This window comes from Carassius carassius, chromosome 8, assembly GCF_963082965.1.
Source record: "Carassius carassius chromosome 8, fCarCar2.1, whole genome shotgun sequence".
NCBI lineage: Eukaryota > Metazoa > Chordata > Actinopteri > Cypriniformes > Cyprinidae > Carassius > Carassius carassius.
Genome location: NC_081762.1, coordinates 33,342,074 through 33,361,049, shown reverse-complemented (window position 1 = coordinate 33,361,049; position 18,976 = coordinate 33,342,074). Strand labels below are relative to the sequence as shown.

Genomic DNA, 18,976 nt, shown 5'->3' with positions numbered 1-18,976 from the left:
CCCCCCAGGTCTGCATGTTTTGCATGTCTCTCTTTGTTAGCACACCTGATTCGGGTTGAAACATGAAGCTTTATTGTCTCATTGCATTCACAAACATTATGGCAGGTTTTTTCCAATCAGGCAGACATGGATGGCTAAGCCAGGCCGGTTAGCTCAGCTGGTTAGAGTGTGGTGCTCATAACTCCAATGTCGCGGGTTTGATCCCCGTACTGGCCAGCTGTTTTTATTGTCTGGGGGCTCATCTCTGCTCTGCTCTTCAGCTCTGACAAAGAGTGATATCACTGAAATCCCTGCTTGCTAAGCAGAGGTTTGTTGTAGCCGAAATAGCTTAGTTGGGAGAGCGTTAGACTGAAGATCTAAAGGTCCCTGGTTCGATCCTGGGTTTTGGCAACATCTTCCACACTTTTCCCTTTTTTGAGGCGGGCCATTGACCAAAAATCACTGGGTTCCAACCTCTCTGTATAACTGCTTCCCCACAGCCAGAGAGCTATCTGTTTCCAAGTTGGCCTCCAACCAAGCAGTTTCTGTTCCATGGTGTAATGGTCAGCACTCTGGGCTTTGAATCCAGCGATCTGAGTTCGAATCTCGGTGGAGATCCCTGTGTGCTTTCTTGCCGCAGGAAAAGATAAAACAGCACTAGTTTGGCGATGGTGCCAGTGTTTGTGGCCCTGTGAGCAACAGCTGCACCAGTTAAGGTTCCATGGTGTAATGGTTAGCACTCTGGACTCTGAATCCAGTGATCTGAGTTCAAAACTCGGTGGGACCTATTTTGCCACCAGTTTGCGCAAGACAATGTCTGAAATACTTTTCAGCACCTTTTAGTCCAAAAAAATTAACTAACGTAGAGAGTGTGGCCGCATTGCATCGATGCTCAGTCTGTCTCTTTAGGGCAGTGGTTCTCAAACCTGTCCTGGAGGCACCCCTGCCCTGCACATTTTTATTGTCTCCCTTATTAGACACACCCAAATAAGGTCTCGCGGTCTCTACTAATGAGCTGATGATTTGAAACAGGTGTGTTAGATGAGGGAAACATTCAAAATGTGAAGGGCAGGGGTGCCTCCAGGACAGGTTTGAAAACCACTGCTTTAGGGAACTGTGCGTAAAATGGCACTGTTTTGCAACCAATTTGCACAGGACCATGTCTGAAATACTTTTTGGCAACTGTGAGCCCAAAAAAAGCTAACGTGGGAGTGTGGCAGCATTGCGTCAACGCTCAGTCGGTCTCTTTAGGGCAATGGTTTTCAAACCTTACCTGGAGGCACCCCTGCCCTGAACATTTTGTTTGTCTCCCTTATTAGACACACCCAAATCAGGTCTTGCAGTCTCTACTAATGAGCTGATGATTTGAAACAGGTGTGTTAGATGAGGGGAAATGCGAAATGTGCAGGGCAGGGATGCCTCCAGGACAGGATTGAAAACCACTGATCTAGGGATGTGTGAGTAAAAGGGCAGGAGCCAACTTGGAGAATGCGGGCATTGATCCCGCTACCTCTCGCATGCTAAGCGAGCGCTCTACCATTTGAGCTAATTCCCCTGGCCTTTCAAGAATGACGAGCATAGCTGGAAATGACGGGTTTTATGCAAAGAGGCTGTCCCTCCTCTGGGCTTGCTCCTTTGCACTGGCCGAGATTATGTTGTCGAATTAACAAAGAGATTAAGCTTTTGTGTTTAAGGACCTTCTCGGTCTTGTTACGCCAGTATGCATGTGTATGGATTCTTGTATTATGTAGGCTACCTTGGAACACTCGGATCATGCAGACAACTTCTCACCTCTTTTGCACACACTGACTTAAAGTCTAAGGAAGCGGTTCTCAATTCTAGTCCTCGCTCCCCCCAGGTCTGCATGTTTTGCATGTCTCTCTTTGTTAGCACACCTGATTCGGGTTGAAACATGAAGCTTTATTGTCTCATTGCATTCACAAACATTATGGCAGGTTTTTTCCAATCAGGCAGACATGGATGGCTAAGCCAGGCCGGTTAGCTCAGCTGGTTAGAGTGTGGTGCTCATAACTCCAATGTCGTGGGTTCGATCCCCGTACTGGCCAGCTGTTTTTATTGTCTGGGGGCTCATCTCTGCTCTGCTCTTCAGCTCTGACAAAGAGTGATATCACTGAAATCCCTGCTTGCTAAGCAGAGGTTTGTTGTAGCCGAAATAGCTTAGTTGGGAGAGCGTTAGACTGAAGATCTAAAGGTTCCTGGTTCGATCCTGGGTTTTGGCAACATCTTCCACACTTTTCCCTTTTTTGAGGCGGGCCATTGACCAAAAATCACTGGGTTCCAACCTCTCTGTATAACTGCTTCCCCACAGCCAGAGAGCTATCTGTTTCCAAGTTGGCCTCCAACCAAGCAGTTTCGGTTCCATGGTGTAATGGTCAGCACTCTGGGCTTTGAATCCAGCAATCTGAGTTTGAATCTCAGTGGAGATCCCTGTGTGCTTTCTTGCCGCAGGAAAAGATAAAACAGCACTAGTTTGGCGATGGTGCCAGTGTTTGTGGCCCTGTGAGCAACAGCTGCACCAGTTAAGGTTCCATGGTGTAATGGTTAGCACTCTGAATCCAGTGATCCGAGTTCAAATCTCGGTGGGACCTATTTTGCCACCAGTTTGAGCAAGACAATGTCTGAAATACTTTTCAGCACCTTTTAGTCCAAAAAAATTAACTAACGTAGAGAGTGTGGCCGCATTGCATCGATGCTCAGTCTGTCTCTTTAGGGCAGTGGTTCTCAAACCTGTCCTGGAGGCACCCCTGCCCTGCACATTTTTATTGTCTCCCTTATTAGACAAACCCAAATAAGGTCTCGCGGTCTCTACTAATGAGCTGATGATTTGAAACAGGTGTGTTAGATGAGGGAAACATTCAAAATGTGAAGGGCAGGGGTGCCTCCAGGACAGGTTTGAAAACCACTGCTTTAGGGAACTGTGCGTAAAATGGCACTGTTTTGCAACCAATTTGCACAGGACCATGTCTGAAATACTTTTTGGCAACTGTGAGCCCAAAAAAAGCTAACGTGGGAGTGTGGCAGCATTGCGTCAACGCTCAGTCGGTCTCTTTAGGGCAATGGTTTTCAAACCTTACCTGGAGGCACCCCTGCCCTGAACATTTTGTTTGTCTCCCTTATTAGACACACCCAAATCAGGTCTTGCAGTCTCTACTAATGAGCTGATGATTTGAAACAGGTGTGTTAGATGAGGGGAAATGCGAAATGTGCAGGGCAGGGATGCCTCCAGGACAGGATTGAAAACCACTGATCTAGGGATGTGTGAGTAAAAGGGCAGGAGCCAACTTGGAGAATGCGGGCATCGATCCCGCTACCTCTCGCATGCTAAGCGAGCGCTCTACCATTTGAGCTAATTCCCCTGGCCTTTCAAGAATGACGAGCATAGCTGGAAATGACGGGTTTTATGCAAAGAGGCTGTCCCTCCTCTGGGCTTGCTCCTTTGCACTGGCCGAGATTATGTTGTCGAATTAACAAAGAGATTAAGCTTTTGTGTTTAAGGACCTTCTCGGTCTTGTTACGCCAGTATGCATGTGTATTGATTCTTGTATTATGTAGGCTACCTTGGAACACTCGGATCATGCAGACAACTTCTCACCTCTTTTGCTCACACTGACTTAAAGTCTAAGGAAGCGGTTCTCAATTCTAGTCCTCGCTCCCCCCAGGTCTGCATGTTTTGCATGTCTCTCTTTGTTAGCACACCTGATTCGGATAATCAGCTCATTAGAAGTGAGCTCCTAGTGATTGACATGGTCCCTACACAGTGTTCATTGCTCCCCACTCCCTGAGCAGGGGAAATCCGTCAAAGTATACTTCACTTTGGAACATTGGTTCACGGATTTGTGCTGCGCAACTTCTTCACACATGGAGAAGTGTGACATCATTTACCTCTGTATACCTCGATACACCACTGTATTACTCACTATGAATTGAACGTATACATACGCTTTGAACTTGAATCACGGAGGGATGTCATGTGATGTCCAGTTCTCAGGTCACTTACGTTCGAATGGAACAAATGTCTGAAGCTATACGAGAAACTTACAAAATGTGAAGAGCAGGGGGCGCAAGGACTGGAATTGAGACCCGCTGGTCTAAGTGACATCTGACCATTTCAGCTGTCCTCCCTAACATCCCTCTACATGTTAGATACAGCCCCATTTTTAGGTCAATTAAGAGGCCAACTTGCATTCGTTAGCCTTTCACACTGTCTCGAGGACTTTGATTGCTTCCACGTTAGTTCATGTTCCTTCTTTTGTTGTTGCTGAAATAGCTCTTTTTTCTTCGCTTTGGGCACAAAGGCTCGTTGGTCTAGGGGTATGATTCTCGCTTTGGGTGCGAGAGGTCCCGGGTTCAAATCCCGGACGAGCCTTTGTTCAGGTTAAAACGTGAAGCTTTATTGTCTCATTGCATTCACAAACATTATAGCTGTTTTTTTCAATCAGGCAGACACTAATGGCTAAGCCAGGCCAGTTAGCTCAGCTGATTAGTGCGTGGTGCTAATAACGCCAAGGTCGCGGGTTCGATCCCCGCACTGGCCAGCTGTTTTTATTGTCTGGGGGCTCATCTCTGCTCTGCTCTTCATCTCCGACAAAGAGTAGGGTGATCTCACTGAAATCCCTGCTTGCTAAGCAGAGGTTTGTTGTAGCCGAAATAGCTCAGTTGGAAGAGTGTTAGACTGAAGATCTAAAGGTCCCTGGCTCGTTCCTGGGTTTTGGCAACATCTCCCACACTTTTCCCTTTTTTGAGGCGGGCCATTGACCAAAAATCACTGGGTTCCAACCTCTCTGTATAACTGCTTCCCCACAGCCAGAGAGCTATCTGTTTCCAAGTTGGCCTCCAACCAAGCAGTTGTGGTTCCATGGTGTAATGGTCAGCACTCTGGGCTTTGAATCCAGCGATCTGAGTTTGAATCTCGGTGGAGCCTGTGTGCTTTCTTGCCGCAGGAAAAGATAAAACAGCACTAGTTTGGCAATGGTGCCAGTGTTTGTGGCCCTGTGAGCAACAGCTGCACCAGTTAAGGTTCCATGGTGTAATGGTTAGCACTCTGGACTCTGAATCAAGTGATCTATGTTCAAATCTCGGTGGGACCTATTTTGCCACCAGTGTGCGCAGGACAATGTCTGAAATACTTTTCGGCACCTTTTATTCCAAAAAAATTAAGTAACGTAGAGAGTGTGGCCGCATTGCATCGATGCTCAGTCTGTCTCTTTAGGGCAGTGGTTCTCAAACCTGTCCTGGAGGCACCCCTGCCCTGCACATTTTTATTGTCTCCCTTATTAGACACACCCAAATAAGGTTTCGCGGTCTCTACTAATGAGCTGATGATTTGAAACAGGTGTGTTAGATGAGGGAAACATTCAAAATGTGAAGGGCAGGGTGCCTCCAGGACAGGTTTGAAAACCACTGCTTTAGGGAACTGTGCGTAAAATGGCACTGTTTTGCAACCAATTTGCACAGGACCATGTCTGAAATACTTTTTGGCAGCTGTGAGCCCAAAAAAAGCTAACGTGGGAGTGTGGCAGCATTGCGTCAACGCTCAGTCGGTCTCTTTAGGGCAATGGTTTTCAAACCTTTCCTGGAGGAACCACTGCCCTGAACATTTTGTATGTCTCCCTTATTAGACACACCCAAATCAGGTCTTGCAGTCTCTACTAATGAGCTCATGATTTGAAACAGGTTTGTTAGATGAGGGGAAATGCGAAATGTGCAGGGCAGGGATGCCTCCAGGACAGGATTGAAAACCACTGATCTAGGGATGTGTGAGTAAAAGGGCAGGAACCAACTTGGAGAATGCAGGCATCGATCCCGCTACCTCTCACATGCTAAGCGAGCGCTCTACCATTTGAGCTAATTCCCTGGCCTTTCAAGAATGACGAGCATAGCTGGGAATGACGGGTTTGATGCAAAGAGGCTGTCCCTCCTCTGGGCTTGCTCCTTTGCACTGGCCGAGATTATGTTGTCAAATTAACAAAGAGATTAAGCTTTTGTGTTTAAGGACATTCTCGGTCTTGTTACGCCAGTATGCATGTGTATGGATTCTTGTATTATGTAGGCTACCTTGGAACACTCGGATCATGCAGACAACTTCTCACCTCTTTTGCTCACACTGACTTAAAGTCTAAGGAAGCGGTTCTCAATTCTAGTCCTCGCTCCCCCCAGGTCTGCATGTTTTGCATGTCTTTCTTTGTTAGCACACCTGATTCGGGTTGAAACGTGAAGCTTTATTGTCTCATTGCATTCACAAACATTATGGCAGGTTTTTTTGAATCAGGCAGACATGGATGGCTAAGCCAGGCCGGTTAGCTCAGCTGGTTAGAGTGTGGTGCTCATAACTCCAATGTCGCGGGTTCGATCCCCGTACTGGCCAGCTGTTTTTATTGTCTGGGGGCTCATCTTTGCTCTGCTCTTCAGCTCTGACAAATAGTGATATCACTGAAATCCCTGCTTGCTAAGCAGAGGTTTGTTGTAGCCGAAATAGCTTAGTTGGGAGAGCGTTAGACTGAAGATCTAAAGGTCCCTGGTTCGATCCTGGGTTTTGGCAACATCTTCCACACTTTTCCCTTTTTTGAGGCGGGCCATTGACCAAAAATCACTGGGTTCCAACCTCTCTGTATAACTGCTTCCCCACAGCCAGAGAGCTATCTGTTTCCAAGTTGGCCTCCAACCAAGCAGTTTCAGTTCCATGGTGTAATGGTCAGCACTCTGGGCTTTGAATCCAGCGATCTGAGTTCGAATCTCGGTGGAGATCCCTGTGTGCTTTCTTGCCGCATGAAAAGATAAAACAGCACTAGTTTGGCGATGGTGCCAGTGTTTGTGGCCCTGTGAGCAACAGCTGCACCATTTAAGGTTCCATGGTGTAATGGTTAGCACTCTGGACTCTGAATCCAGTGATCTGAGTTCAAATCTCGGTGGGACCTATTTTGCCACCAGTTTGCGCAAGACAATGTCTGAAATACTTTTCAGCACCTTTTAGTCCAAAAAAATTAACTAACGTAGAGAGTGTGGCCGCATTGCATCGATGCTCAGTCTGTCTCTTTAGGGCAGTGGTTCTCAAACCTGTCCTGGAGGCACCCCTGCCCTGCACATTTTTATTGTCTCCCTTATTAGACACACCCAAATAAGGTCTCGCGGTCTCTACTAATGAGCTGATGATTTGAAACAGGTGTGTTAGATGAGGGAAACATTCAAAATGTGAAGGGCAGGGGTGCCTCCAGGACAGGTTTGAAAACCACTGCTTTAGGGAACTGTGCGTAAAATGGCACTGTTTTGCAACCAATTTGCACAGGACCATGTCTGAAATACTTTTTGGCAACTGTGAGCCCAAAAAAAGCTAACGTGGGAGTGTGGCAGCATTGCGTCAACGCTCAGTCGGTCTCTTTAGGGCAATGGTTTTCAAACCTTACCTGGAGGCACCCCTGCCCTGAACATTTTGTTTGTCTCCCTTATTAGACACACCCAAATCAGGTCTTGCAGTCTCTACTAATGAGCTGATGATTTGAAACAGGTGTGTTAGATGAGGGGAAATGCGAAATGTGCAGGGCAGGGATGCCTCCAGGACAGGATTGAAAACCACTGATCTAGGGATGTGTGAGTAAAAGGGCAGGAGCCAACTTGGAGAATGTGGGCATCGATCCCGCTACCTCTCGCATGCTAAGCGAGCGCTCTACCATTTGAGCTAATTCCCCTGGCCTTTCAAGAATGACGAGCATAGCTGGAAATGACGGGTTTTATGCAAAGAGGCTGTCCCTCCTCTGGGCTTGCTCCTTTGCACTGGCCGAGATTATGTTGTCGAATTAACAAAGAGATTAAGCTTTTGTGTTTAAGGACCTTCTCGGTCTTGTTACGCCAGTATGCATGTGTATGGATTCTTGTATTATGTAGGCTACCTTGGAACACTCGGATCATGCAGACAACTTCTCACCTCTTTTGCTCACACTGACTTAAAGTCTAAGGAAGCGGTTCTCAATTCTAGTCCTCGCTCCCCCCAGGTCTGCATGTTTTGCATGTCTCTCTTTGTTAGCACACCTGATTCGGGTTAAAACGTGAAGCTTTATTGTCTCATTGCATTCACAAACATTATGGCAGGTTTTTTCCAATCAGGCAGACATGGATGGCTAAGCCAGGCCGGTTAGCTCAGCTGGTTAGAGTGTGGTGCTCATAACTCCAATGTCGCGGGTTTGATCCCCGTACTGGCCAGCTGTTTTTATTGTCTGGGGGCTCATCTCTGCTCTGCTCTTCAGCTCTGACAAAGAGTGATATCACTGAAATCCCTGCTTGCTAAGCAGAGGTTTGTTGTAGCCGAAATAGCTTAGTTGGGAGAGCGTTAGACTGAAGATCTAAAGGTCCCTGGTTCGATCCTGGGTTTTGGCAACATCTTCCACACTTTTCCCTTTTTTGAGGCAGGCCATTGACCAAAAATCACTGGGTTCCAACCTCTCTGTATAACTGCTTCTCCACAGCCAGAGAGCTATCTGTTTCCAAGTTGGCCTCCAACCAAGCAGTTTCTGTTCCATGGTGTAATGGTCAGCACTCTGGGCTTTGAATCCAGCGATCTGAGTTCGAATCTCGGTGGAGATCCCTGTGTGCTTTCTTGCCGCAGGAAAAGATAAAACAGCACTAGTTTGGCGATGGTGCCAGTGTTTGTGGCCCTGTGAGCAACAGCTGCACCAGTTAAGGTTCCATGGTGTAATGGTTAGCACTCTGGACTCTGAATCCAGTGATCTGAGTTCAAATCTCGGTAGGACCTATTTTGCCACCAGTTTGCGCAAGACAATGTCTGAAATACTTTTCAGCACCTTTTAGTCCAAAAAAATTAACTAACGTAGAGAGTGTGGCCGCATTGCATCGATGCTCAGTCTGTCTCTTTAGGGCAGTGGTTCTCAAACCTGTCCTGGAGGCACCCCTGCCCTGCACATTTTTATTGTCTCCCTTATTAGACACACCCAAATAAGGTCTCGCGGTCTCTACTAATGAGCTGATGATTTGAAACAGGTGTGTTAGATGAGGGAAACATTCAAAATGTGAAGGGCAGGGGTGCCTCCAGGACAGGTTTGAAAACCACTGCTTTAGGGAACTGTGCGTAAAATGGCACTGTTTTGCAACCAATTTGCACAGGACCATGTCTGAAATACTTTTTGGCAACTGTGAGCCCAAAAAAAGCTAACGTGGGAGTGTGGCAGCATTGCGTCAACGCTCAGTCGGTCTCTTTAGGGCAATGGTTTTCAAACCTTACCTGGAGGCACCCCTGCCCTGAACATTTTGTTTGTCTCCCTTATTAGACACACCCAAATCAGGTCTTGCAGTCTCTACTAATGAGCTGATGATTTGAAACAGGTGTGTTAGATGAGGGGAAATGCGAAATGTGCAGGGCAGGGATGCCTCCAGGACAGGATTGAAATCCACTGATCTAGGGATGTGTGAGTAAAAGGGCAGGAGCCAACTTGGAGAATGCGGGCATCGATCCCGCTACCTCTCGCATGCTAAGCGAGCGCTCTACCATTTGAGCTAATTCCCCTGGCCTTTCAAGAATGACGAGCATAGCTGGAAATGACGGGTTTTATGCAAAGAGGCTGTCCCTCCTCTGGGCTTGCTCCTTTGCACTGGCCGAGATTATGTTGTCGAATTAACAAAGAGATTAAGCTTTTGTGTTTAAGGACCTTCTCGGTCTTGTTACGCCAGTATGCATGTGTATGGATTCTTGTATTATGTAGGCTACCTTGGAACACTCGGATCATGCAGACAACTTCTCACCTCTTTTGCTCACACTGACTTAAAGTCTAAGGAAGCGGTTCTCAATTCTAGTCCTCGCTCCCCCCAGGTCTGCATGTTTTGCATGTCTCTTTTTGTTAGCACACCTGATTCGGATAATCAGCTCATTAGAAGTGAGCTCCTAGTGATTGACATGGTCCCTACACAGTGTTCATTGCTCCCCACTCCCTGAGCAGGGGAAATCCGTCAAAGTATACTTCACTTTGGAACATTGGTTCACGGATTTGTGCTGCGCAACTTCTTCACACATGGAGAAGTGTGACATCATTTACCTCTGTATACCTCGATACACCACTGTATTACTCACTATGAATTGAACGTATACATACGCTTTGAACTTGAATCACGGAGGGATGTCATGTGATGTCCAGTTCTCAGGTCACTTACGTTCGAATGGAACAAATGTCTGAAGCTATACGAGAAACTTACAAAATGTGAAGAGCAGGGGGCGCAAGGACTGGAATTGAGACCCGCTGGTCTAAGTGACATCTGACCATTTCAGCTGTCCTCCCTAACTTCCCTCTACATGTTAGATACAGCCCCATTTTTAGGTCAATTAAGAGGCCAACTTGCATTCGTTAGCCTTTCACACTGTCTCGAGGACTTTGATTGCTTCCACGTTAGTTCATGTTCCTTCTTTTGTTGTTGCTGAAATAGCTCTTTTTTCTTAGCTTTGGGCACAAAGGCTCGTTGGTCTAGGGGTATGATTCTCGCTTTGGGTGCGAGAGGTCCCGGGTTCAAATACCGGACGAGCCTTTGTTCAGGTTAAAACGTGAAGCTTTATTGTCTCATTGCATTCACAAACATTATAGCTGGTTTTTTTCAATCAGGCAGACACTAATGGCTAAGCCAGGCCGGTTAGCTCAGCTGATTAGTGCGTGGTGCTAATAACGCCAAGGTTGCGGGGTTCGATCCCCGCACTGGCCAGCTGTTTTTGTTGTCTGGGGGCTCATCTCTGCTCTGCTCTTCATCTCCGACAAAGAGTAGGGTGATCTCACTGAAATCCCTGCTTGCTAAGCAGAGGTTTGTTGTAGCCGAAATAGCTCAGTTGGGAGAGTGTTAGACTGAAGATCTAAAGGTCCCTGGCTCGTTCCCGGGTTTTGGCAACATCTCCCACACTTTTCCCTTTTTTGAGGCGGGCCATTGACCAAAAATCACTGGGTTCCAACCTCTCTGTATAACTGCTTCCCCACAGCCAGAGAGCTATCTGTTTCCAAGTTGGCCTCCAACCAAGCAGTTGTGGTTCCATGCTGTAATGGTCAGCACTCTAGGCTTTGAATCCAGCGATCTGAGTTTGAATCTCGGTGGAGCCTGTGTGCTTTCTTGCCGCAGGAAAAGATAAAACAGCACTAGTTTGGCAATGGTGCCAGTGTTTGTGGCCCTGTGAGCAACAGCTGCACCAGTTAAGGTTCCATGGTGTAATGGTTAGCACTCTGGACTCTGAATCAAGTGATCTATGTTCAAATCTCGGTGGGACCTATTTTGCCACCAGTTTGCGCAGGACAATGTCTGAAATACTTTTCGGCACCTTTTATTCCAAAAAAAATAACTAACGTAGAGAGTGTGGCCGCATTGTATCGATGCTCAGTCTGTCTCTTTAGGGCAATGGTTTTCAAACCTTTCTTGGAGCACACTGACTTAAAGTCTAAGGAAGCGGTTCTCAATTCTAGTCCTCGCTCCCCCCAGGTCTGCATGTTTTGCATGTCTCTCTTTGTTAGCACACCTGATTCGGATAATCAGCTCATTAGAAGTGAGCTCCTAGCGATTGACATGGTCCCTACACAGTGTTCATTGCTCCCCACTCCCTGAGCAGGGGAAATCCGTCAAAGTATACTTCACTTTGGAACATTGGTTCACGGATTTGTGCTGCGCAACTTCTTCACACATGGAGAAGTGTGACATCATTTACCTCTGTATACCTCGATACACCACTGTATTACTCACTATGAATTGAACATATACATACGCTTTGAACTTGAAACGTGCGCTTCGGTACACATCAGAGTGTGTGGCCTTTTTTGATAATCGTGGCCTGCATCCGGTGCACTTCCAGGAGCCACCACCACTTGCTTCAGTACCCAGCTACAAATGGCTCCTCACTGTATACAGTCAGGACATTCTCAACAGGCTCGATCACATAAAGGCCAGCATAACATCCACGTATGGATCAATTTTAAAAATGGATTCAACTAAGAAGGTCAGATAAGCTGCTTACTTGACTGTACCCTTATCTATAATGTATTTTTAGACCGAGAGTATATTTTTTTCAGTGTAACTGATTTGGATGCCTGTTGTATTATTTGCTATGCTTATTGTTTCTTTCAGATCACCAAGAAGTTGAGCGGCCTGCGAAAGGCACAGCACAGTGGCTTACCTCCGTGGGCAATGAGATAGGTCAGGTGCTGATGAGTGTCCTGACTGCGAATGAAGGGGCTGGGTTAGACCACATGGCTGCAGGGCTCATGGAGCGATACCGGAGTGCTGGTGTTGATCCTCCCACTGTCATTTATGTGGACTGTGATTGTTGCAAGACAGTGGGAGAGACTAAATTGAAGAGGCGGTTCAGCGGCTGGCCCGATGTCATCGTCCGCCTAGACATTTGGCATTTTATGCGACGTCTGGCAGTAGGGTGCACCACTGATGCCCACCAGTTGTACCCTACTTTTATGGCTAGGCTGTCATCCTGTATTTTTGAGTGGGATGCAGGGGATCTCACTCTGCTGAGACGGGCCAAAAGGGAGCAACTCATCCAACAGGGCTGGCCTACACTGACGGAGGCAGAACTGGACCATCATTTAACTAAAGCTGAGCTGCTCCAGCACTGCAGGAGGAGAACACGAGGAGAAGAAACCACTATCCGCCTCCTTGATATGCTCATCAGAGAGCTCATGGGTGGCAAGGGGAATGATGCTCTTGGTGTTCCACTACTTGACAGTGTGAGAATGCAGCACATCTGGAATGTCCAGAGGCGGCACGTCACCTGTATCCAAGTTCCTCCAAATGTGCCGCTCTATACTGAAACTGGAACTACAAACAAGGGTGGGGTGGTTCTAAAAACCTATCGTTGTGCCAGAGGCTCCACATCCCTGGAATCATTTCACTGCCACCTAAGCAGATTTATTCCAGGTTTGTCATGTCAGAATATACCACATTTTGCCACTAATTCAAGTTTATCAAGATATTTGCAGATTAAATTTTCTGTTTTGCATTTTCTCAAAGCAATATTTGGCTTTCTATTTCTTTTTCTAGGGAACAGCGCAAACAGCCTGAACTTCCAGATTTATCTCCTGGAAGGTTTATTACGCTGGAATCAGGACCGGGCTGAAGCTGCTGTTGCAGATGAAGGTTCAACTCTGCGCTCTTACACAGGGGAGCTGGTTTACTCTGTCAATGAGAACTACAATAAGTTGTATGGCAGGAAATTGGTCCCAAGCTTCTCTCGACCTGCAGTATACACAGGTAAAAATATTTTGATTAATGCAGCTCATGATGTAGCATGTTTTTGTTAAAATTACAATTGCTTTTGGACAGTAATTATGTAATTTTGACATATCAGAGAAAAATTATACTACCAGAATATTTGTACATTATTCTGTGTTCTAGGTTTCAGGGGAGAAAATAAAATACATAGTAGAATATAGAGTAATCCTGTCTTTTTATGATACCCTCTGAATTAGATATATATTGTTCATACAGAAGTGGACAACAAAATATTTACTGCATTTCTGAATAAACCTTTCTGCATAATTTCCATTAAAAATGTTTTCTGTTACAAATATTTCCTCAGGAGAGCTCATTGGAGTACAGTACTTGTTGAGGCAGAATAGTCAGCCCCTGGAGGACATGTGCCCTACCTCTGAGAGGACCTCTCATTTGCTGGAGGAGATAGATGTGGAGGAGCAAGTGGAAAGGGATGAGGGTTTCATTGATTTCTTTGGAGAGGAAGCCACAGTGGCAAATCTTGTGGCATCAGATGACTTAGTCCTTTCAGGTCCACCAGTTCTACCAGCTGCACCAGTTCCCAGTGTCCAGGCTCCTTCAGCTGCACCAGTGCCCAATGTAGCTGCACCTGTGCCCAGTGTCCAGACTCCACCAGTGCCCAGTGTCCAGGCTCCTTCAGCTGCACCAGTGCCCAGTGTCCAGACTCCACCATGGCCCAGTGTCCAGGCTCCTTCAGCTGCACCAGTGCCCAGTGTAGCTGCACCAGTGCCCAGTGTCCAGGCTCCTTCAGCTGCACCAGTGCCAAGTGTAGCTGCACCAGTGCCCAGTGTCCAGGCTCCACCATGGCCCAGTGTCCAGGCTCCTTCAGCTGCACAAGTGCCCAGTGTAGCGGCACCAGTGCCCATTGTCCAGGCTCCTTCAGCTGCACCAGTGCCCAGTGTAGCTGCACCAGTGCCCAGTGTCCAGGCTCCTTCAGCTGCACCAGTGCCCAGTGTCCAGGCTCCACCACTGCCCAGAGTGCGGGCTCCTTCAGCTGCACCAGTGCCCAGTGTAGCTGCACCAGTGCCCAGTGTCCAGACTCCACCAGTGCCCAGTGTCCAGGCTCCTTCAGCTGCACCAGTGCCCAGTGTCCAGACTCCACCAGTGCCCAGTGTCCAGGCTCCTTCAGCTGCACCTGTGCCCAGTGTAGCTGCACCAGTGGCCAGTGTCCAGGCTCCACCACTGCCCAGAGTCCGGGCTCCTTCAGCTGCACCAGTGCCCGGTGTAGCTGCACCAGTGCCCAGTGTCCAGGCTCCTTCAGCTGCACCAGTGCCCAGTGTCCAGGCTCCTTCAGCTGCACCAGTGCCCAGTGTAGCTGCACCAGTGCCCAGTGTCCTGGCTCCACCACTGCTCAGAGTCCGGGCTCCTTCAGCTGCACCAGTGCCCAGTGTCCAGGCTCCACCACTGCTCAGAGTCCGGGCTTTTTCAGCTGCACCAGTGCCCAGTGTCCAGGCTCCACCACTGCTCAGAGTCCGGGCTCCTTCAGCTGCACCAGTGCCCAGTGTCCTGGCTTCACCACTGCTCAGAGTCCAGGCTCCTTCAGCTGCACCAGTGCCCAGTGTAGCTGCACCAGTGCCCAGTGTCCAGACTCCACCACTGCTCAGTGTCCAGGCTCCTTTAGATACACCCTCAGCAATGGTAAATTTTCCTTTTCTATACGAATTGTGACTCATTTAGTTATTTGCCATTAAGCAGTAAACTTACTTAACAGCATGTAAATACCTAACCAACAGTTATATATTTCCAGGCTGTTGACGAGCACTGCATTCCTGGAATGGACCGGGTGGATGCGTTGGTGGAGTGTCTGGTGGAGCTGCGCACACAGACAAGCCTCACACTTACCAACCAACAAGTTGCGACCATTGTGGGTTTTTGGCAGAACCTGGACAAATTTTATAAAGACAGGGTAGTGTATGCTGCTCGTCATCAAGACAGGCTACTTACAGGATGTTTTAGGTCCCCGAAAAAGAAAGCTGTCTTCACTCCTGGTGTCGAAAGCACAAAAAGGTGTGTTTTGGGTTCTAGCAGCTCTACAGCACAGTGGCCTAATTGCTGTTGCCTTGTTGAAATGATTTTCATAAGGTTATGTAACATCCACCGAAGCCCCAAGAAACAGCGGACAGAATCTCTGTCTAGATGGGATCTCATTCTTCGTGATTACAGAAGAATTCGGCAGCTAATCTTGAGCAATGGAACGGTGATGAGTGACACAACCCTTCAGCTAGTTGAGGTAAATCAGAGGACTCTTACGACGTGGCACAATAACCGTTTAAAGGGTCAGGAGGTCTCCTTGCTGTTGCAAGGGCTGGACCTTCCAGAGGCACGTCCAGTGGCTTTGGATGCTTTGCCTCCAGCACGAGTACAGCCTGTTGTGCCTCCACAATATAGCCACCAGTTGCATACCTACCAGATGCCACCAGACACAGCTGGACAGCAAAGACCAAGTTTAGAAAGATTGGGCCCTCAGCTACCTGTACATCTGCCACAGCAACTTCAATCTGGCCATCAGCCGTACACCCTCAGCGTTCAGCCACGTCCACCCAGTTAAGGCCAATTTGTCCGAGGCCGACAGCACCACACCCATTGGTTCCTGACACACCCACTGCCCCTGTTGTGTCTCAGATGTTTCTGGTGCCCTGCCTATTTTGCAACCAGTTTGCGCAGGACAATGTCTGAAATACTTTTCGGCAGCTTTTAGTCCAAAAAAATTAACTAACGTAGAGAGTGTGGCCGCATTGCATCGATGCTCAGTCTGTCTATTTAGGGCAGTGGTTTTCAAACCTGTCCTGGAGGCACCCCTGCCCTGCACAGTTTTATTGTCTCCCTTATTAGACACACCCAAATCAGGTCTTGCAGTCTCTAATGAGCTGATGATTTGAAACCGGCTAGAGAAGGCAGCTCGAGGGGGGTGGAAGTCGGAAGAAAAATTTTAGAATGAGGCCTAGAGAAAACACTTGTACTGTACTCAGGGCACTAAGGGGAATCCATTTTTGTAAATTTTATGCCATAATACTGTAGAAATATGCATAGAAAAAATGTTGGACTTTGGTTAATTTCACCACATGAGGTGAATGTTAACCAGAATGTCACACATTTTGCCAAGCTGTAACTTCGCCAAAACGGGGCCAAACTGCACCAAAATCGGGACAAAGTCAGACCAGTGGGCCCTCTATCCGACGACACAGGCCCATGTCCCTATGACCCCGGGGGTCCGAGTTACGGCCCCCCAAAATGTGGAATTATATCCGTTATAACTAAGGAACCGGACCACCCAGGAACTCGAGGGTGGTCGCTTACGGTAGGCCCCTCGACCCTCTAGGGATCCCCCGAATTTCAGCCCCGGGGTCCACCGCTTTGCGGAGATATTAGCAAAATAATAGTACCATCCACCCCCCTCGCACCTACTCATCCATGCCGGCCAGGGTGCACCCTCCCCGGCTAGAGAAGGCAGCTCGAGGGGGGTGGAATTCGGAAGAAAATTTTTATGATGAGGCCTAGAGAAAACACTTGTACTGTACAAAGGGCATTCAGAGGAATCCATTTTTGCAAGTTTTATCCCAAAATACTGAAGAATTTGCATAAAAACGAGCGTAGAATTTTGGCACACTTGTGCACCACATGTGGTGCGTGTCTCAATGTTCATTAAATAGCAACTGCATTTAACTTTATTTATTTCAAATGTGTGCCATATTATTAAAGAAAACACCTCTATTGTACGCAGGGCACTCAGAGGAATCAATTTTTGTAAATTTTATCCCATTATACTGAAGAAATATGCATAGAAAAAATGTTGGATTTTGGTTAATTTCACCACGTGGTGAATGTTAACCAAAATGTCACACATTTTGCCAAGCTGTAACTCCGCCAAAACGGGGCCAAGCTGCACAAAAATCGGGACAAAGTCAGACCAGGGGGCCCTCTATGCGACGACACCAGCCCCAAGTCCCTATGACCCCGGGGGTCCAAGTTACAGCCCCCCAAAATTTGGAATTTGAACCGTTATAACTCAGGAACCGGACCACCCAGGAACTCGTGGTTGGTCGCATACGGTAAGCCCCTCGCCCTCTAGGGATCCCCCAAATATCCCATAATAATGTAAAAATATTCATAAAAAAAAGTTGGATTTTGGTTAATTTCACCAGAAGAAGAAGGCTCATTGGTCTAGGGGTATGATTCTCGCTTTGGGTGAGAGAGGTCCCGGGTTCAAATCCCGGACGAGCCCTTGTTCAGGTTAAAACGTGAAGCTTTATTGACTCATTGCATTCACAAACATTATTGCAGGTTTTTGGTAATCAGGCAGACACGGATGGCTAAGCCAGGCCGGTTAGCTCAGCTGGTTAGAGTGTGGTGCTAATAACGCCAATGTCGCGGGTTCGATCCCCGTATTGGCCAGCTGTTTTTATTGTCTGGGGGCTCATCTCTGCTCTGCTCTTCAGCTCCCACAAAGAGTAGGGTGATCTCACTGAAATCCCTGCTTGCTAAGCAGAGGTTTGTTGTAGCCGAAATAGCTCAGTTGGGAGAGCGTTAGACTGAAGATCTAAAGGTCCCTGGTTCGATCCTGGGTTTTGGCAACATCTCCCACACTTTTCCCTTTTTTGAGGTGGGCCATTGACCAAAAATCACTGGGTTCCAACCTCTCTGTATAACTGCTTCCCCACAGCCAGAGAGCTATCTGTTTCCAAGTTGGCCTCCAACCAAGCAGTTTCGGTTCCATGGTGTAATGGTCAGCACTCTGGGCTTTGAATCCAGCGATCTGAGTTCGAATCTCGGTGGAGCCTTTGTGCTTTCTTGCCGCAGGAAAAGATAAAACAGCACTAGTTTGGCGATGGTGCCAGTGGTTGTGGCCCTGTGAGCAACAGCTGCACCAGTTAAGGTTCCATGGTGTAATGGTTAGCCCTCTGGACTCTGAATCCAGTGATCCGAGTTCAAATCTCGGTGGGACCTATTTTGCCACCAGTTTGCGCAGGACAATGTATATTATAGATAGATACATATATAGATACATAGATTATAGATACATATCTAGGTACATAGATTGATTCATATATAGATAGATAGATTTGGATAGATAGATAAAATGGAAGCTCCCCAGAAGAGATGCCGTACATCTGTGGTGTGGGAGCATTTCCATTTAGAAACCCCAAATAAAGTGAGATGTGTGTATTGTGATCGGCAGCTAGCCTACTGCAACAATACATCATCCATGATGCGCCATTTGAGGAGCACTCATCCTGCCATTTTGCAGGGTGCAGAGGATGGCATTCCCCCTGTACCTAGGCCTGCTACTGACACTGCTGGGCCATCTAAGCAAGGTATGCATTGTTTGGGATATAATTATAATTGAAATATAATTACAACCTTTTGGGACACTGTTTATAAAGTTTATAAGTTATATAAAGCACTGATTATAAACACTGGAAGGTTTCCAAATAATGAACCAGTAGGCTATACTTTTAATAGATGTGCACTAATTGAAGCTGTATTTTTCCAATGTATTTGTCTGAAAGTATGTTTTGTCTTCTCTTTTAAAAGTCAGACAGAGGGAATTGGATGAGGCTCTTATAAACATGGTGGTGAAGGATCTGCAGCCCTTCACCATCGTGGACGATGAGGGATTCAGGGCATTTGTGAACAAGCTTGATCCAAGCTATGTCCTCCCATCCCGGAAGGTGCTTAAAATAATGGTCAGCGAAAAGTACAACAAAGCCAAGGAGAAGACAATGGAGGACCT

The 18,976-nt window shown here is 47.3% G+C and overlaps 21 non-coding genes across 21 annotated transcripts; 18 read left to right on the top strand and 3 right to left on the bottom strand.

The window, feature by feature from the left end:
• Positions 1-142: 142 nt before the first annotated feature.
• trnam-cau (transfer RNA methionine (anticodon CAU)) lies at positions 143-216 on the top strand. The gene has a single exon. It is a non-coding gene; the product is annotated as a tRNA-Met (tRNA).
• Positions 217-317: 101 nt separating this feature from the next.
• Positions 318-390, top strand: trnaf-gaa (transfer RNA phenylalanine (anticodon GAA)). Its single transcript has one exon. It is a non-coding gene; the product is annotated as a tRNA-Phe (tRNA).
• Positions 391-694: 304 nt separating this feature from the next.
• Positions 695-766, top strand: trnaq-cug (transfer RNA glutamine (anticodon CUG)). The gene has a single exon. It is a non-coding gene; the product is annotated as a tRNA-Gln (tRNA).
• A 695-nt stretch (positions 767-1,461) lies between these two features.
• trnaa-agc (transfer RNA alanine (anticodon AGC)) lies at positions 1,462-1,534 on the bottom strand. The gene has a single exon. It is a non-coding gene; the product is annotated as a tRNA-Ala (tRNA).
• A 437-nt stretch (positions 1,535-1,971) lies between these two features.
• trnam-cau (transfer RNA methionine (anticodon CAU)) lies at positions 1,972-2,045 on the top strand. The gene has a single exon. It is a non-coding gene; the product is annotated as a tRNA-Met (tRNA).
• A 101-nt stretch (positions 2,046-2,146) lies between these two features.
• On the top strand, positions 2,147-2,219 carry trnaf-gaa (transfer RNA phenylalanine (anticodon GAA)). The gene has a single exon. It is a non-coding gene; the product is annotated as a tRNA-Phe (tRNA).
• Positions 2,220-3,283: 1,064 nt separating this feature from the next.
• On the bottom strand, positions 3,284-3,356 carry trnaa-agc (transfer RNA alanine (anticodon AGC)). Its single transcript has one exon. It is a non-coding gene; the product is annotated as a tRNA-Ala (tRNA).
• Positions 3,357-4,294: 938 nt separating this feature from the next.
• On the top strand, positions 4,295-4,366 carry trnap-ugg (transfer RNA proline (anticodon UGG)). Its single transcript has one exon. It is a non-coding gene; the product is annotated as a tRNA-Pro (tRNA).
• Positions 4,367-4,461: 95 nt separating this feature from the next.
• On the top strand, positions 4,462-4,535 carry trnai-aau (transfer RNA isoleucine (anticodon AAU)). Its single transcript has one exon. It is a non-coding gene; the product is annotated as a tRNA-Ile (tRNA).
• A 314-nt stretch (positions 4,536-4,849) lies between these two features.
• Positions 4,850-4,921, top strand: trnaq-uug (transfer RNA glutamine (anticodon UUG)). The gene has a single exon. It is a non-coding gene; the product is annotated as a tRNA-Gln (tRNA).
• Positions 4,922-6,290: 1,369 nt separating this feature from the next.
• On the top strand, positions 6,291-6,364 carry trnam-cau (transfer RNA methionine (anticodon CAU)). Its single transcript has one exon. It is a non-coding gene; the product is annotated as a tRNA-Met (tRNA).
• Positions 6,365-6,465: 101 nt separating this feature from the next.
• trnaf-gaa (transfer RNA phenylalanine (anticodon GAA)) lies at positions 6,466-6,538 on the top strand. The gene has a single exon. It is a non-coding gene; the product is annotated as a tRNA-Phe (tRNA).
• A 304-nt stretch (positions 6,539-6,842) lies between these two features.
• On the top strand, positions 6,843-6,914 carry trnaq-cug (transfer RNA glutamine (anticodon CUG)). Its single transcript has one exon. It is a non-coding gene; the product is annotated as a tRNA-Gln (tRNA).
• A 1,205-nt stretch (positions 6,915-8,119) lies between these two features.
• Positions 8,120-8,193, top strand: trnam-cau (transfer RNA methionine (anticodon CAU)). Its single transcript has one exon. It is a non-coding gene; the product is annotated as a tRNA-Met (tRNA).
• A 101-nt stretch (positions 8,194-8,294) lies between these two features.
• On the top strand, positions 8,295-8,367 carry trnaf-gaa (transfer RNA phenylalanine (anticodon GAA)). Its single transcript has one exon. It is a non-coding gene; the product is annotated as a tRNA-Phe (tRNA).
• A 1,071-nt stretch (positions 8,368-9,438) lies between these two features.
• trnaa-agc (transfer RNA alanine (anticodon AGC)) lies at positions 9,439-9,511 on the bottom strand. The gene has a single exon. It is a non-coding gene; the product is annotated as a tRNA-Ala (tRNA).
• A 938-nt stretch (positions 9,512-10,449) lies between these two features.
• On the top strand, positions 10,450-10,521 carry trnap-ugg (transfer RNA proline (anticodon UGG)). The gene has a single exon. It is a non-coding gene; the product is annotated as a tRNA-Pro (tRNA).
• Positions 10,522-10,798: 277 nt separating this feature from the next.
• Positions 10,799-10,871, top strand: trnaf-gaa (transfer RNA phenylalanine (anticodon GAA)). Its single transcript has one exon. It is a non-coding gene; the product is annotated as a tRNA-Phe (tRNA).
• A 6,692-nt stretch (positions 10,872-17,563) lies between these two features.
• trnai-aau (transfer RNA isoleucine (anticodon AAU)) lies at positions 17,564-17,637 on the top strand. Its single transcript has one exon. It is a non-coding gene; the product is annotated as a tRNA-Ile (tRNA).
• Positions 17,638-17,743: 106 nt separating this feature from the next.
• trnaf-gaa (transfer RNA phenylalanine (anticodon GAA)) lies at positions 17,744-17,816 on the top strand. Its single transcript has one exon. It is a non-coding gene; the product is annotated as a tRNA-Phe (tRNA).
• A 135-nt stretch (positions 17,817-17,951) lies between these two features.
• trnaq-uug (transfer RNA glutamine (anticodon UUG)) lies at positions 17,952-18,023 on the top strand. Its single transcript has one exon. It is a non-coding gene; the product is annotated as a tRNA-Gln (tRNA).
• Positions 18,024-18,976: the final 953 nt, after the last annotated feature.